The sequence below is a fragment of the Falco cherrug genome, chromosome 2 (genome assembly GCF_023634085.1).
Source record: "Falco cherrug isolate bFalChe1 chromosome 2, bFalChe1.pri, whole genome shotgun sequence".
NCBI lineage: Eukaryota > Metazoa > Chordata > Aves > Falconiformes > Falconidae > Falco > Falco cherrug.
This window is the reverse complement of record NC_073698.1, coordinates 16659742-16676887: the sequence shown is the minus strand read 5'-3', so window position 1 is coordinate 16676887 and position 17146 is coordinate 16659742.

The following is a 17146-nucleotide window of genomic DNA, read 5'->3' as shown; positions in this document are numbered from 1 at the left end:
CCCAAACCCTCTCAGACTGGCTTCATACGAAAGGTGCTCTAGCTTCTGATCATCTTTGTGGCCCTCCTCTGGACTCGCTCCAACAGGCTTGTGTCCTTCTTATTTTGAAGACTCCAGAGCTGAACGCAGTAATCCAGGTGGGGTCTCACAAGAGTGTAGTAGAGGGGGAGAATCACCTCCTTCAACCTGCTGGTCGTGCTTCTTGTGATGCAGTCCAGAATATGTTTGGGTTTGCGGGTTGCAAGTACATTGTTGGGTCACATTGATCTTCTCATCAACTGACACCCCCAAAAGCTGCTCTCAATCCATTTCTGCTTAGCTGGTATTTGTGCTTGGGATTGCCCGAACCCAGGTGCAGGACCCTGCATTTGGCGTTGTTGAATTTCAAACCCACCTCTGAAGCCTGTCAAGGTTTCTCTGGATGGCACCCCTTCCCTCCAGCATGTTGGTCACACCAAACAGCTTGGTGTCATCTGCAAACCTGCTAAGGGTGCACTCAATTCCACTGTCCATGTCACAGACAAAGATTTTGAACAGCTCCAGCCCAAGTACTGACCCCTGAGGAATGCCACTCATCATCGATCTCCACTTGGACATCAAGCCATTGACTGCAACTCTTTGAGTGCAGCCATCCAGCCAATTCCTTATCCATTTGAGTGGTCCACCCATTAAATCCATGTCTCTCCAGTTTAGAGACAAGGATGTTGTGAGGCACAGTGTCAAATGCTTTGCACAAGTCCTGGTAGAGGATGTCAATTACTCTTCCCTTATCCACCAACACTGTAACCCTGTTTTAGAAGGCCACTAAACTTGTCAAGCAAGATTTGCCCTTAGTAAAGCCATGTTGGCTGTCACCAATCACCTCCTTATTTTCCACATATCTTAGCATAGTTTCCAGGACAATCTGATCCATGATCTTGCCTGGCACAGAAATGAGACTGACCAGCCTGTAGCTCCCCAGGTCTTCCTTTATTCCTCATTTTAAAAATGGGGGTTATGTTTCCGTTTTTCCAGTCAGTGGCAACTTCACTGGACTGCCATAAATTCTGAAATATGCTGGAGAGTGGCTTAGCCACTGTATTTACCAGCTCCCTCAGACTCATGGATTCTTCTCATCAAGTCCCATGGACTTGTGCACCTTCAGGTTCCTTAGATGGCCTCAAATCTGATCTTCTTCTATAGTGGGTGGTTCTTCATTCTCCCAGTCCCAGCCTTTGCCTTCTGTGATTTGGGCGGTTTGGTGCTGGTGAAAACTGGGGAAAAAAAGTCATTGAGTACCTCAGCCTTCTCCATGTCCCACGTAACCAGGTCTCTCATTTCCTTCCTGAGAGGGCCTGCACTTTCCCTAGTCTTCCCTTTATCAGTGACATACCTACAGAAGCTTTTCTTGTTGCTCTTGCCTTGACATCCTTGGCCAGCTTTAATCCTCTCAGGGCTTTTGCTTTCCTAACGTGGTCCCTGGCTGCTCAGACAGTTTCTGTGTATTCCTCCCAGCTACCCGACCTTGCCCCCACCCTCTGTAGGCTTCCTTTCTGAGTCTGAGTTTGTCCAGGAGCTGCTTGTTCATCCATGCAGGCTTCCTGGCATTTTTGCCCGACTTCCTCTTGTTAGGACACATTGCTCCTGAGCTTGGCTTGTATCTGAGCTATGATGATGTTTTGGCAAATTACTTTCATTTTTGCATTTAATTAGTCCTCATCCACTTTTAATGACCTACTTAGATTTTGTGAAATTCTTTTTCTGTAACCACTGTGACACTAAAGATGAAGTAAAATTTCTTGCCAACATCTATTATACTTACTAAGATGTTTTTTTTTGTCATCCAAATTTTTATATCATGTTTGTTTGGCAGAGTTAAATAGAAGTTACATAAAACCTTTTTGATTGTCATTAGTTATTTCAACATCCTTTTATTTTTATATGAATGCCTTTCATATTGGACAATCATTTGGACTTACTAGACCTTTGAAAGCACTATCTTTTAATGATCAGGCACCAGATTTCTAAAAACTGGAAGACTCACTGATTCTTCTCACAGAAGGGAAATCAACTGAATATTCACTATGAAGAGCAAGAAAGCCATCAATAGCTTCACTATATTTGGGGAATAAATGGTAGCTGCAGACAATGAATATATTAGAAAAAACTGTGCTCTTTAGCTAAAACTTGGAAGGAAGAAAAATAGATGCTTTTCTAAACATAGTTTATAGTTTTAAAATCATTAGGCTTATATGTGACTGTCTTATTTATTGCAAGCACTGCACATTTTCACAAAAATCTATTTTTTTAACCTTCTTCCAGCCAGAAAGTGTGAGACTCACATTATTACTGACTAGTTTTCCTGTATGCATGTATAACATCAATGATAGTGTAAGTAAAACCCAAGCCATTCTTTGTGCAAAATTTGTTATACTGTTTTTTTTTCACTATATATATTTTTAGTGAAAATTGGCTAATTCTAAAAGTTTATGGCCACATTTAATCACTGAGCATATTAGTATATCTGATGGTTTCGTTGGAGATTTGTAACTGCCTGTAGTATTTCAAAAGGTAATGGATTTCATCATTTGTCAATGTTGTAAAGTGTGTAGATGTGCATTCTGGGGAGCAAAACAACATATCAGTTCTTAGAAAAGCACCAATTTTCTTAAAGTTAATAATGAGGAAATTCCTTTACCCTAAGTGATAGGGAACTTCGTTGGGTTTTTTTCTTCTGACTTGTTATTTATGACTGGTAGTTTCATCCTGTAGGTCACTAAAGACTAAAAGTACAAAATATTAACTGAGATTTTGACCTCAGTGCTTTTAGAAAACAGTGTTACTTGAGAAAAACATAGACCATTAAGGCAATAAAATACTGTTTCCTTCAGCTTTGTATTGACTCTTTTTTATTTTCATATCAAGTAAAAATTTCAGTTTATTTTTACTTACCAAATGCCTTAGTGTGAGAACCATACAATTTTGCAATACAAAAATAATCTTAAGAAAAATTATTCTTTTCATCTTGCTTTGTTTCAACCAAAGCCTTTCTCCTGGAGTTTTATTAAAATATTAATTAAAAATATTCAGAACAATTGCATCATTAAAATCTCTTTTAAAGAGGTTCAAATACAGAATACAAAAAAGGCTTTTACTATTAGTTCAAATACTAAAAACAATCCCACATCCAGGGCTGTCCATAATGTTTAGAGCTTTCAATTTAAAGGCTATCCTACTTTTGGCATTCACCCTTACTTAATTATTTCTTACTTGGGGAGAATGATTCTTTCTCTGGCTGAGGCAGCAGCTGCATTATATTGATGTAATCCAAACAGGGCAAAAAATGTATTTGTTATTCTTGCTTGGACAGATGACTTGAGGAGACTCTATACAGGTAACAACATTGTCTCTTTGAGGCAAATCCATCTGCCACTGTGTTTACTAAGTTCCTTCCACATATCGAGCTTTCTTTTGATTCCCTTCATTATACAGTTATTTGTGTTTCATTAATTATTCTTACCAAAATGGAACAAATCAAAACACCTGTGATGCTAAAGGTACAATATTTAATCCTTTTCAGTATTTCCAGAATAGTAGTTATTTTTTTTCAAGGGACAGTTTTATTACGACTTAGAGGTCACTGATTTCATGCGTAAGTATGAATCTTTGACTACCAAATATACCATTGACACCAGGCAATTGATTTATATCTAAATTATTGTGGTTTTGGTTTTGTTTTTTCCCCCCAGCATTTATTTGTGACACATTAGCTGTATGCTTAACTCACAAGAGCTTTATTACCCTTGGGCCATGTCAAAGTTTGTCAAGTTTGATGTCCTGTTTCCAATGGTGACAAAAATGAGCTGTAGTTGGAGAGAGGTACAAAGCTCTGTAGGAGATCCTGCGACCATAGCAACCTCCTCTCAGTTTCAAGAGCCACAAAGAATTAAGCTTTGTATTCTCCTTCACATAAAGTAGTTTGACAGTAGATAGTCGTGCAATCTCTGTGAATATCAAACATGATTTTGAATCTCAGCTTCATTGGCCTTGTCTTCACCTTCAGAAAAGACCAGGTTCTGGATACCTGTATTTTCAGCAACTCCACTAAAAGCTAATGGAAACATATTTTAAATTCCTATCAGTACCTAATTTCCCTAACTATAACTCTAAATTGTTGGTATTCCAGCTCATTCACTGACTCTTTTCCAAACTCTTCAGTTTCATCAAGTTAAAAAATCTTCGATTTGTTTTATACTTTTGGCTGGTTATAATAATTTCAGCCATCTTAATTTATAACAGCCCGCAGTAATTTATGCTGCTGCCAATTACATTCACTAGAGATACATTTAGCTAAAGTAACCTCATATGACTTGCTGTTAAATTGTATCAGTTTACTTTTTGCCTTCCAGTTCTTTTTTCGTAACAGATATGTAGGCCTTACTGTGGTATTTTTGTTAGATTTATTTTCTGTGTGCAAGGATTTTTTTTGTTTTACTTGTTATTTTGCTTTATCTTTTCAGCTGCTCTACAACAGCTCCTAATATAGTCACTTGCATTACACATTGAATGATAGTTTGCTCCACTGCTGAAGTAGATCAAGCTATCTTACACAGTCTTACGGGGAAGAAAGTATACACACAAGGAGCTACTGATGACAAATCAGTGTCTCATAAATTTATTACATTTTAAATTTCCCATGTTAACTGACACTGCAACAGCAATGGTCTGGTCCCTTTATCTGCACTGTGTAGAAATTTGTGAATGTTCGGGGGCAAATGGAAATAGATGAGCTAGATAGCCATACTGTGCAACCACAACAACTGGTAGAATATGAGCAAAATAAAGAGTTACAAATGAGGAAAATATTTTCATTATTTCATTAGCATATTTGCTAGTGTCATGTACAGCTTGAGCAGCAATTTTTCAGGCAATATTTGCATCCCTTATCAAACTTTTTAGATCCTAGGTATTTGAGAAGCTTGTCTTAGTTCTGTATATAACCCAGTTTCCTTCTTTGCATGTGTTATTTCTCAGACTATAACCGTTGCTGTTCTTTCTCTCTGCCATTTTTTTCCTTACCCAGTCTTCCAAACAATGTCATTTTAGGATTAGAAAATGCTCTTTTGCATCTCCTGATAGGTGCAAGAACACATTTCCTTGGATTATTGACAACTTCCATTATGGACTTCTTCATTTATGATGGCTGCATAGCTTAACGGCCTCTGCATATACCACGCTCCTGCCTACACTGAGCAGCTGAGCCTTTGTTGTGTTTGGGATTATGAAAGTTTTATCACATCCCTTGGATCTTCACCACAGTACTAGATTTCACCTAATGTAGTTCTACTTAGTAGAAGTAGTATTTAGCAAAATCACTTAAAGCCACATTCCACCATGCAATTCACATTAATTAACTCCTTACCCTGCCAATGGTCTCTGAGATAACTCACCATAAAAGAACTAGAAGAGGGTTCTATATAAAACAGCTGTGTCTTTTATTTTGAAACATTAATCACAAATTAGTTGGATGTTCTTCATCACTGCCCCTTAGAAACACACTGTAATGCACACATCTTGCTCAATAACCTTCAACAGGGAAGGGCATATGTATGGATACTACCTGTGTGGTGGACCTGACCTGGAGAGTGATTTTTTACATGGGAATGTAGTGATAGAACAAGGAGGATTGGCTTTAAACTGAAAGAGGGTGGGTTTAGATTAGATATGAGGAAGAAATTCTTTACTGTGAGGGCGGTGAGGCACTGGCACAGGTTGCCCAGAGCAGCTGTGGCTGCCCCATCCCTGGCAGTGCTCAAGGCCAGGCTGGATGGGGCTGTGAGCAACCTGGTATAGTAGAAAGTGCCCCTGTCCACAGCAGGGGGGTGGAACTAGATGCTCTTTAAGGTGCCTTTCAACTCAAACCATTCCATGATTTTATGATTATCTGAAAGCTTTGACTCTGCTCTTCCTCCCACACTGCACTTAACTCTCAAAAGGTTGTAGCACAAGAAACCAGGTGCTCCAACCTTCATCCTCTGTCCAAAGTATTGGCTTCAGCATTCCAACAATTTCTTTACTTGATGCTTCCAGAAAGGGTGAAAATATCTTTGCAGCTGCTCACAGAGCCAGTGTATGATGCAAAGTCCATTAATGGCATAAACACACAAGAGGTTTTTAGGTAAATAAGAAGCAAGTTTAAAAAATTATTTTCCAGTGTAATTAATTAATCTAAAATTCATGATACCACCTGTTCTCTAATAGAAGGAGTTGGTTACTTCTGACAGCTTAGCTACATACTTGATGCTGATACCCACAGCTTTGTTGGCAGGGCATGTGAAGTACAAATGCTTTGAGTCTTCAGCCTTAAATATTTCATGATATATCCTCATCAATCTCCAATGACTGTACCAGGGGTATCATACACTTTCTAAGCATTGGCTGGAAGCGTATACACACCGCAGTGCAATTGCACACCCTTCACTTTTATGGGAGATATGTGCAGCTGGTGTCTGTATTCTTGAATAAAAAAGAAAAAGACAATCAGAAAAAGTTAGATAAATACACAAATGTACTGTAGCTCAGCACATGTCCCCACAGTTTATTTGAGTATAGGACAGAAACAAACACAAACATGGAAATGTGGAAGGAGGGAAACCGAGAATGAGAGTAAAAAAAAAGATTTTTCTTCTTCCTTCTAACCCCACAGCAGAATATTAATTTCAAAGTAACTACATGTCACCATTCTGAATAATGTATGTGGTTAAGAGTAGGGCTCTGTTTAAAGACAGCCACTTCCTAAAGGAAACCAAAGTATAGTTAAGCAACACATGAAAGTAAGAACTTAGGGACAGCTATTCCATGGCAGATGGATCTAGTGTTGCCCGCAAAAAATCACCTTCTCTCTCAGTATTATAGAGTAGCCATTTTGAAGGTGACATTTTTAAGTTTGCTTCAGAGACCTAGTAAAGTACTTGAAGAGGTCATCCTATTGACAACTAAATAGTTGCCTTCCTGAAAATGAAAAGGAATACCTTTTTATTTTGCATAAATTTTCAGATAAAATTAAAACCTGGATTTCTGCACTGGATTGGTGAGTTAAAAACATTCCACGCTTTAAAAAAATCACAAAGTTATAAAAATAAATATTTTAAAAGAAATCTGTAATTCTGACAGTGAGGGGAAAAAACAGTGCCCAGAACATAAACTTACAACTGACAATGAAATCTTTATAGAGGTTTTTTTCAAGGGACCTTTCAGCGTGTTTCCTTTTAATTTGCACAGACAAAAGCAGTTAATTCTTTTCCTAGAGGCCAAAAGTTTTCTGGGCCAGTAAGAAAAAGAAATTAAGAACCCTCTGACTCTGCTTTAACTTGATCTCAGACACATCCATGTTGCTCAAGCACTGGAAGGACTAGAAGATGGGACAGGCAGTGTGATGGGTGATGTGCAACAAGGTCCAAACCACAAACAAGGAAGGATAAGACTTATTTTGTTTTCTAATATTGAAATCAACTTTATCCTGATAGTCTGCAGTCCAAAGTAAATACTTTCATCAAACTACAGTTTAGGGTCTATAACTAATATGAAACTATATGATTCTTGAAGACTAGATCCTTACGAAAAATGATGAATATTTTTTCTCAGCTTTTTCTGTCTTTTTTAAACATCCTACCAAAGGGTTATGAAATTACTTAGGTTCAACTAAATGAAGCAAAGTCCTAGAAAATGTATACACAAATCAATCATGGGTTGATAGGAGTATTTACTGATAGATAGAAGTGTTATTTTGACTATATTTATATTTTCAATGGAATCCATACACCTTAGAAACTGTCCTAAAATCTCTCACTCCACAGTTTTACTTGGGAAATGGGAAAGCAGTTTTTTAATTTATAATCTCAGCGGCTAGTTTCTGAGTAGATATTTATATGATGGAATATTTTTGCTTCAGCAGATCTCTTTGATTGTCCTCACCAACCATTTTTGATTTTCTGGTTGACAGGATCACACAAATGTGCTTATGCATTACAAACAAGACTACTTGCTTTTAGCACAGAATAGTACAGAAGAGAATGATAAGGCATAAAGAAAGGCTGAGGAGATCATATGGAATAGATATAGAAACAGGCACTACAGGTCCATTTGACCTTGTAGGGGGATGGTCTGCCAGGAAAAGTTCTTCTAGGAGAGCGTGTAGTCGGTCGAAGATGCAATCAGATATTCTGCTTAGATGGATAATCCCATATTTAGTGGAAGCCTCAATGTGCTGAAACACTGTATCTCTTTCCAAACACCTCAGGACCATTTATGCTGGCCAATACAGGGAACAATCATAGTGCAACATCTTTTGAAATCGAAATTGAGAAGATGGGAAAGTCGTAAGTTAGTGTTGTGGTTTAACCTCAGCTGGAAAACTAAGCACCACACAGCCACTCGCTCACTCCCCCACAGTGGGCTGGGGGGACACAAAGGGATGAGTGAAAGTGAGAAACCTCTTGGGTTGAGACAAAGACACTTTAATAAGTAAAGCAAAATCCACGCACGCAAGCAAAGCAAAACCAGGAATTCATTCACCACTCCCCACGGGCAGGCAGGTGCTCAGCCATCCCCAGGACAGCAGGGCTCCACCATGCATAACGGTGACTTGGGAAGATAAAATGTCATCGCCCCAAACATCCCCCCTTCCTCCTTCTTCCCCCCCAGCTTTATATGCTGAGCATGACATCATAGCGTATGGAATATCCCTTTGGCCAGCTGGGGTCAGCTGTCCTGGCTGTGTCCCCTCCCAGCTCCTTGTGCACCCCCAGCCCACTCGCTGGGGGATGCTGTGAGAAGCAGAAAAGGCTCTGTGCAAGCACCGTTCAACAGTAACTAAAACATCCCTGTATTATCAACGCTGTTCCCAGCACAAATCCAGAACACAGCACCCTACCAGCTACTGTGAAGAAAATTGACTCTACCCCAGACAAAACCAGAGCAAATATGAAGCTATTTATCATTTCCTACATAAAAATAGAGCCCCACAGGTTCAATTATTTTTAGAACCGTGCACTAATGTGAAATGATACAATTCTATACTTCTAGTTAATACTTTTATACATTTCTGTTTAAATTCTGATCTATGGTAAGAGAAGAAATTACTTCATTGCTCTGAGTCTTCTTTTGACTTTGGCAGTATTCCCTAGAGGATCCTATCCAAGATTTTCTCTTGTGAATCCATGCAGAATCTCCTCTGCATTTTCTGTTAGTCTATTCACAGGAGACATGTCCAGACACATAGTAGAAGTAAACTCAGGAATAAAATAAAAAAAATATCTACAAATCATAGGAGCAGACAGTGATCAGACTAAGCTAAAGCCTTATGTCACCATAGACTGCACCAGGAAAAGTCTAGCTATACTAGAGAATGAATGAATGAATCCTAGAAGCAAAACCACCAGTTTTATTCTTCCTTTGTGAAAGCTTTGTGCTGCCAATCTAAAAAAAGTCAACAAGAATGCCAGAATCACTATTTATTAGGGGTGGGTGGGAAGTATAATGAAAAAGACCATGTCCATATTCCCTGTTCCTTTTACATTCCATCCCACCTAATATCCCTAATACACCTGGAGGGATAGTAATTGTTGCTTGCTCAGGTACTTCAAGATCCAGGGGCATGTGTAATTGTTCCTTTTTATGGCTATGGCTGAACATAATACTAGTCAAATTATTTTTAACAGAAAACGCACTACTTTCACTATTTCTATAGAGAGATTGAAAAGAGATTCAGTAGTGAAGGTTGAGAAGTTTAGGAAAAAGTGAGATTTTTGCCTGTAGTTCAAACTTCTTTAACTTTCCTGCTCTGGCCAGAAGTTTCTTGTTAAATGCAGAAGAATATAGAAAAAGTTCTTCCATGAGCTATCAGTCATAAAGGAGCAAGAGAAAGATTGTTCCAAAAATTTCACTGAAGGATTATGCAACCAGTAGCAACACTAGGATTCGACTTCCATTAGACAAACTTGTCCTATATCTTGCAAAATTATCTTCAGTCTTTCACACTAAGGGGTATAAAACCATGGGGAAAGCATTAATTAAGTTTATCAGAAATCAACTGATTAGGAAACAAATAGAGAGGACACTGTCCTTAAAGCTTCACAAATGGCTTAATAACAAACTCAGATCTGATGGCAAATGTTAAGATTTCCAACCATCTGCTTAGCCATGAGACTGTTCTTTTTCTCATTTATCTTCACTGTAACCTAAACCTGGATTACTTAGCAAATGCCTCCATAGAGGAATACAGAAAACTGCCTTCCCACTGGAGCTCCCTCTGGACCAGGAGCTGGAACATGATATATTCCTGTACTTGTGCATTTAACCCTATTGAAAAGCAAAGTATACTATCTTGAGCTCAGTGCTATGCTAACGTGGGGTAAGACCCCATCGAATCAAGTCAGCTCAGGTCACAAGTGGAAAAAAATATACATATAAATACATTTGTAGACATATATAAAGATATGGAATTCTTCTCCAGAAGGCAACAGTTTAAAAGAGCATTCCAATTCTAGCGTGCTAATTGTCAGTAATGTGCTGACACTGCTGAGGACAGTTCTGAACCAACTGTGCTGGTTTTGTCTGGGGTAGAGTCAATTTTCTTCACAGTAGCTGGTAGGGTGCTGTGTTCTGGATTTGTGCTGGGAACAGCGTTGATAATACAGGGATGTTTTAGTTACTGTTGAACGGTGCTTGCACAGAGCCTTTTCTGCTTCTCACAGCATCCCCCAGCAAGTGGGCTGGGGGTGCACAAGGAGCTGGGAGGGGACACAGCCAGGACAGCTGACCCCAGCTGGCCAAAGGGATATTCCATACCCTATGATGTCATGCTCAGCATATAAAGCTGGGGGGAAGAAGGAGGAAGGGGGGATGTTTGGGACAATGACATTTTATCTTCCCAAGTCACCGTTATGCATGGTGGAGCCCTGCTGTCCTGGGGATGGCTGAGCACCTGCCTGCCCGTGGGGAGTGGTGAATGAATTCCTGGTTTTGCTTTGCTTGCGTGCGTGGATTTTGCTTTACTTATTAAAGTGTCTTTGTCTCAACCCAAGAGGTTTCTCACTTTCACTCATCCCTTTGTGTCCCCCCAGCCCACTGTGGGGGAGTGAGCGAGTGGCTGTGTGGTGCTTAGTTTTCCGGCTGAGGTTAAACCACAACATAAACCATAAAGAAATATAAAGAAAGCCACAGCCTATAAAGTTTTACATACATCTGCAGCCTGATGAATTACCAATACATCTTCTTATAAATGGTGCAACTCATGTAGAAGGTGTGGCTAAAGGTAATAATATTTCTTAAAGTATAAAGACTCCTAGAATTTTCAAATTTTTCCTGATCCCATGTTTATGTATCCTTGACTCTGTTTTCATAGGTTTAGTGATTAAGCAGTTTTCATCCTGAAAACATTAATAGTGTTTTTTCACAGGACACAATGTATTAATCTTCTGACAGGAAATTTTAAAATGCAGTTTTTATGAACAATGGTATTTCAGACCACTGGTTTAGGTTTACCCCAGAAAACCTTCAGTATGTTCTGAAGCCATAATCTCTATATCCACAGCTTCAGAAGATCCAAAATAATTCAAGAGTCAAACCTGTATGGGCCTGGGGTCATGATTAAAAACTGAAGTAAAGCTAGCAAAACTTTCACATCTTCAGGTACATTTTTTTAAAAAAATCAACAACCTGTAGCGATAACAGGTTTTTATATGAAATTCAGTGAGATTTCTCTTAGTGCATTTTTGTCTGCATACAGCAGCAGTAATACTACCCCAAGAATGTAAGTAAAGAGCCGACAGAAGGAATAGGTAAAATGTTATTTTCACTGATACTGATTTTTTGCTTGACATCAGATTTGGCTGTTATTTTGGGCTTTGTGTCCTGCAGTTGGAGATGATAGCTAGACACTGCTATCAGTTTTTCTGTTGAGAAATTACAAATATAATTTTCTACCTAAATATTTACTCCTTTTGACTAGCTCTTGACTCTACTACACTACTGGTAGACATTATTGAAATTAAGGAAATGTATGAAGAAAAATATTATCTAGCATAGTTTAAGATAAACCACTTATGTTTTTTAAACACAAGAGTAAATCCATGTGAATAGGAGAAATTATTCTTCTGTGGCATTAACCTATTGGCTTAATTGCTTAAATATTTTTAACTTTTCTTGAGAAAGTATTTTTCTTTTCATACATATCGGATTGCATGTGTGAAAACATAGTTTACATCTTTAATGGTCAGGAGTTCATTAAAAAAAAAAAAAGGAAGAAAATTCCTTAGCCATTTTATATTCAAAGAAGTTTTATTCCTGTCTTCCATGAACTGAGGCATGCCAGAATTTGAACAGAAGCAGCTGCATGCCCATCCTCACACCCTCTTTCAGTAGTGTGCATTTGGAAACTTGAATACCTTTTTTTTGCTTTCCAGTATCTTTCCTCTCAGCATTTAAAGTCACTCTTTTTCTACAGTTTCATTCCATCATCTCTTTCAAACTCTGTTACCCAATCACTTTCTCTCTTAATTTGTGTCTTCTTTCTGGCAATTCTCATCTGACTTAGAAACTGCTGTCCCTGCTGTTTTCCTGATTGTTTTTGGTAAAAAATATTTCATTTTGATATCAAGTTATTTCCCAGATCATAGTGACTATATTAAAACCATACTTTAAAGTACAATTTGCTGAGTTCTAGTTCGTATGTTAGAAGTGAGTTATGCCAAAAGTCTTAATGTATTAGCAAAAAAACCCCACATACATACACCCCACAAAAAAAAAAAAAAAAAAAAAAAAAAAGGAAATACCCACTCTGTGAGGTTCTTAGATTTGTTTTAACACCAAGACCTCAATTTTTTCACAATGAGTAAAATATCGATGCTGTTCTATGGAATAGCAAATACATAGCTGAGAAACTAAGTTACAACAGCTCGTCTGAGTTCAGCAAGAAATCGTACAAATTTTTTTTAACTGCAGGTGTGGTAGGGTGAAGGCTTCTTAAATTATATTATGTGGAGAAATAAACAAAACAATGCTTTTTAAATTCCACTTTTCCCAGAGCAATCAAGATAAGGAACCTTTGTACTTCACTGTCTTTCTTGTAATGTGCAGTTGCTTATGCATGCCTCATGGTTGCTTCACAACTGAAATGATAGGAAGGCTCTCCAGAGCATATGGAAACTGATGTGAGCAGGAGTTATTAACAGACCTAGCCTTTGGGAAAAGTCTGTCTTATCAAGCCATGAAGTTTGAGTTTATTCTGACCACTCCGTATCCACAGGCTTGTGAAGTGTTGCTGACCTCCTGTCAGGTTTTCATCTGAACTGTCAGCTTCCAAAAAGCTGTGCTTCTGTCCCAGTGAAAGCACAGTTTATCAGGTTTTCTTTGCTTTCCTTCTGTAATAGAAACAATGAATAAATCTGCCCTGTTAGTGTTCAGGACCTTTGAGAAAGTAAACTTACTACGGGGAAGTTATTAGAGCTGCTAGGTGTCAAATGGCCATGTGGAAAGCATTAGTATGCTGTCTGTAATAATTAAAGTACCTTGCAAATGAAGCCTTGTCTGTTTATGACAAACACTACATATTTTGATAAAAAATACGAGGTTGTTAGTTTTATAGTGTTCTTTAATGTGACTGAGTGGGATGATGAACTCCTTCCTCACAAATTCAATGGACTTTTTTGGCCAGAAGTGTGTACACTAAACTAATCATCCTCTCATGTTAGTCTGTAATGGACAGTTTCAAGGACTGAATTGCTCCAGAGGACCACTTCAGAGCACTGTTGAAACCTGCCCCCAGGAACCTTCCGCATTGCCATTCCCAAGGTGCCGGGGGAAGCCTGGCTGTGGCTGACTGCCCCATGCATGGTGCCCTGGCAGCTCCAGCACCAGAACAGCCTTATGGAGCTCACACCCGTCCCCACTTGCATGCAGCCTCACTGTTGGACCTGCCAACAGCCAAAACCCATTACTGTGGCTCAGCAAGAATATATTGCGATCCATTTCTCTTGCACTAGCATGTAAGGACAGTCATGCACCTCAGCAGCCAAGAATAACCCATTAGAGATGCATCAATGCATTGGACTAGGGAAATTGAAGGTATTATCTAAAACAGCATCAGAAAAGCAACAGACGAATGCAAGTTTTTAAATCAAAAGATCTGGCTATGGTTCTGTCATAATGAGCAACATTTTTCATAGTTTTTAGCTCAGGACATGGCTAAGAAGACTACAGCAGTGAGAGCATATACATTCAACTAATGGGAAAGCAATTTGGAAGTGGAAAGATTGACAGATTTCTGGCCATTAAACAGAACAAATTATTATTGTTATCATCATCATTATTATTATTATATTTAATAATTATTATAATAAAAAACTCTGTTGTATTTGGAAACTGAATTCTGCCTCTGAGCCAGGAGCAATACTATCAAATTTTGTCATGTAGTACCACAAACACTTCAGAATGTGAAGTTTTGACTGCTGGTGTCTTTGCTGGCCTGTTACTCCTCATCCCCATGCCACTTTCTTGCTTAGGGAAACAAAACTGTTTCTGTGACAACGTATCAGTCGAGATTTGGAGAATGACAAAGTGTTTTGGGGCAGGTGAGCAGTGAAGAGGGCTGCACATCAATTAAAGACCAGTTAAGGATCAGTCAAGAAACTTCTGCATATTTTTCAGGAATGATTGAAAGCCTCAAGCTTTAGAGACTACTTCCATGCATCCTGCAGAAATTAGCAAGACAAAGATGATTCCAAAAAGACAGGTGTAGTGGGTTAACCTTGACTGGCTGCCATCCAGCTGCTCTTTCACTCCCTCTCTGCAGGATGGGGGAGAAAATAACATTAAAAGGTTGTGGGCTGAGATAAGAACAGGGAGATCAGTCATCGATTACCATCATGGGCAAAAGAGACTAATTTTAGGGAAGATTAATTTATTGATAATTAATAACAGAGTAGGCACAGGATGATGGGAAATGGGGGCTATGTTCAGTCCATAACACTTATCTCTACCGTTTCTTCCTCTTCATGCTCTTCCCTTGCTCCAGCATGGGTCCTTTCTGTGGGGTGCAGTCCTTCGGGAATGGACTGCTCCAGCGTGGGTCCCCCATGTGTCACAGGTCCTGCCAGAAAACCTGCTCCTGCATGGGCTTTTGTCCATAGGTCACAGCTCCTACCAGGAGCCCTCTCCAAGACTAGGTATCCATGGGCTGCAGATTCCTTCAGGACATAACCACTTGCTGCAGTGTGGTCCTCCACAGGCTGCAGGGTGGATATCTGTTCTACCATGGTCATAGGCTGTGATGGGACAACTTGCACCACCACAGTCTCCACCACAGGCTGAAGGGGAAACTGCTCTGGTGCCTGAAGCACCTCCTTCTTTTCCTTCTTATCTGACCTTGTTGTTTGCAGGGTTATATCTCCCAAATGTTCTCACTCCTTTCTCACAGCTACTGCACAGCAGTTTTTTAGCCTTTCTTAAATATGTTATCACAGAGGCATCCCCAGCATCACTGATAAGCTCAGCTTTGGCCAGTGGTGGTTCATTTTAGAGCTGACTGGAACCATCTGTGTCCAACACAGTGGCAGCTCCTGGTGTCTTCTCACGAAAGCCACCCCTGAAGCCCCACCTCACCCCTACCAAAATCTTGTCACATAAATCCTATACAACAGGACATTTCTGGGTTCAGGGTCTAACCCAGAGGGAAACTTATAATTGACACCCAGCCAGTTGCAATGATCAGGAGCATTCCACAATTACGTTTTGTTTAAAATAGCTTCCAGGCTGCAGACAGACATAACTGCAACTTGTAAAAGCAGCATATCAACAAATAACACACTGTACAATAACCTAAATTGTCTTGCCAGGTAGCCTAGACATATAAATGGAAATACATGAAAATGATACTAAATTAAGAGAAATTAAAATAGCATTACTTTGAGAGACCATTCAGAGAATTTACTGAGGTCTCACCAAAACCAGTTGTAAGATTTGTATGAACCTGCATGGAACAAGGATTTGGGCCTCCAGATTTGCTTCAGACAAGGATGTGGGGCAAGGCACGTGCCAAAAACATTCTGCAGAGTTTGGTGGAGTTTCACGTTGGCCTGGATGGGCCGAATTGCTAAATAGATTTCATCTTACAGGCATGGGAAGTACTGTGTGAAACTAGTACGCTTAGATTATGGTTCAGAAAATTTTCTTAAGTTAAATCTTTGGGGACAATAAGAGTAAAAGTGGAGGTTTGTTTGAAGGCATACAGTGCACTGTCTTCGTCTCTTGTAGAGGAATGAAGCTGGGTTAATTATCATTGATAATTACGAGATGGTAAAAGTCATTGTTGTAGCTTGATAGCTTGGAGAGTGCTGCAACAGTCTCTGACATTAATCTTTTTATTGATATTGAAGGTAGGTTTTAATCATCTCTATATTACATCTCCAATGATATTTGATAAGTTCTGGGTGATCATCTCAACCAAAAACCATTGCAATTAAAACCAGGAAACAGCCTGACAGAACAGAAAGTCTTTTTATACTGTTCTTGGTTTTCTCTACCCAACTCATCATACCCATGGTGATCAATGTAATCAAGGAAGGAAAAAAAAAGTGGCTTGCACTGGCTAGAATAACAAGGAGTTTGGAAATATAGTTTTTTATTTGTTTTACTTCCAAATTTTGTGCTTCCTAAGTCATGTCTTTCCAAACAAAGCCTGGCAATTGGGAATATTTGTGCTGAAAACAATAATCTTAATTTCTGGTTTTCCTTAAAAATAGTTTATGCCTGTTAATCATCTGATGGCCTTTTTTAAGAAGTTCGGTTTTTAACCACAGCATTCTATTAGCCCATGTATAAAGACTAATGGAATTAGAATAATGTAAATAACTTACATTTTCTTCAGAGTGTCCTGTAGTCACAGAATCACAGAATGGTCAGGGTTGGAAGGGACCTCTAGAGATCATCTAGTCCAACCTTTTGCTAAAGCAGGGTCACCTACAGCAGGTTGCACAGTCATGTCCAAGCTGTTTTTGAATGTCTCCAGATAAGAAGACTCTACAGTCTCTCTGTGCAGCCTGTGCCAGTGTTCTTGTCACCCTCAAAGTAAAGAACTTTCTCCTCATATTCAGATGGAACACCTTGTGTT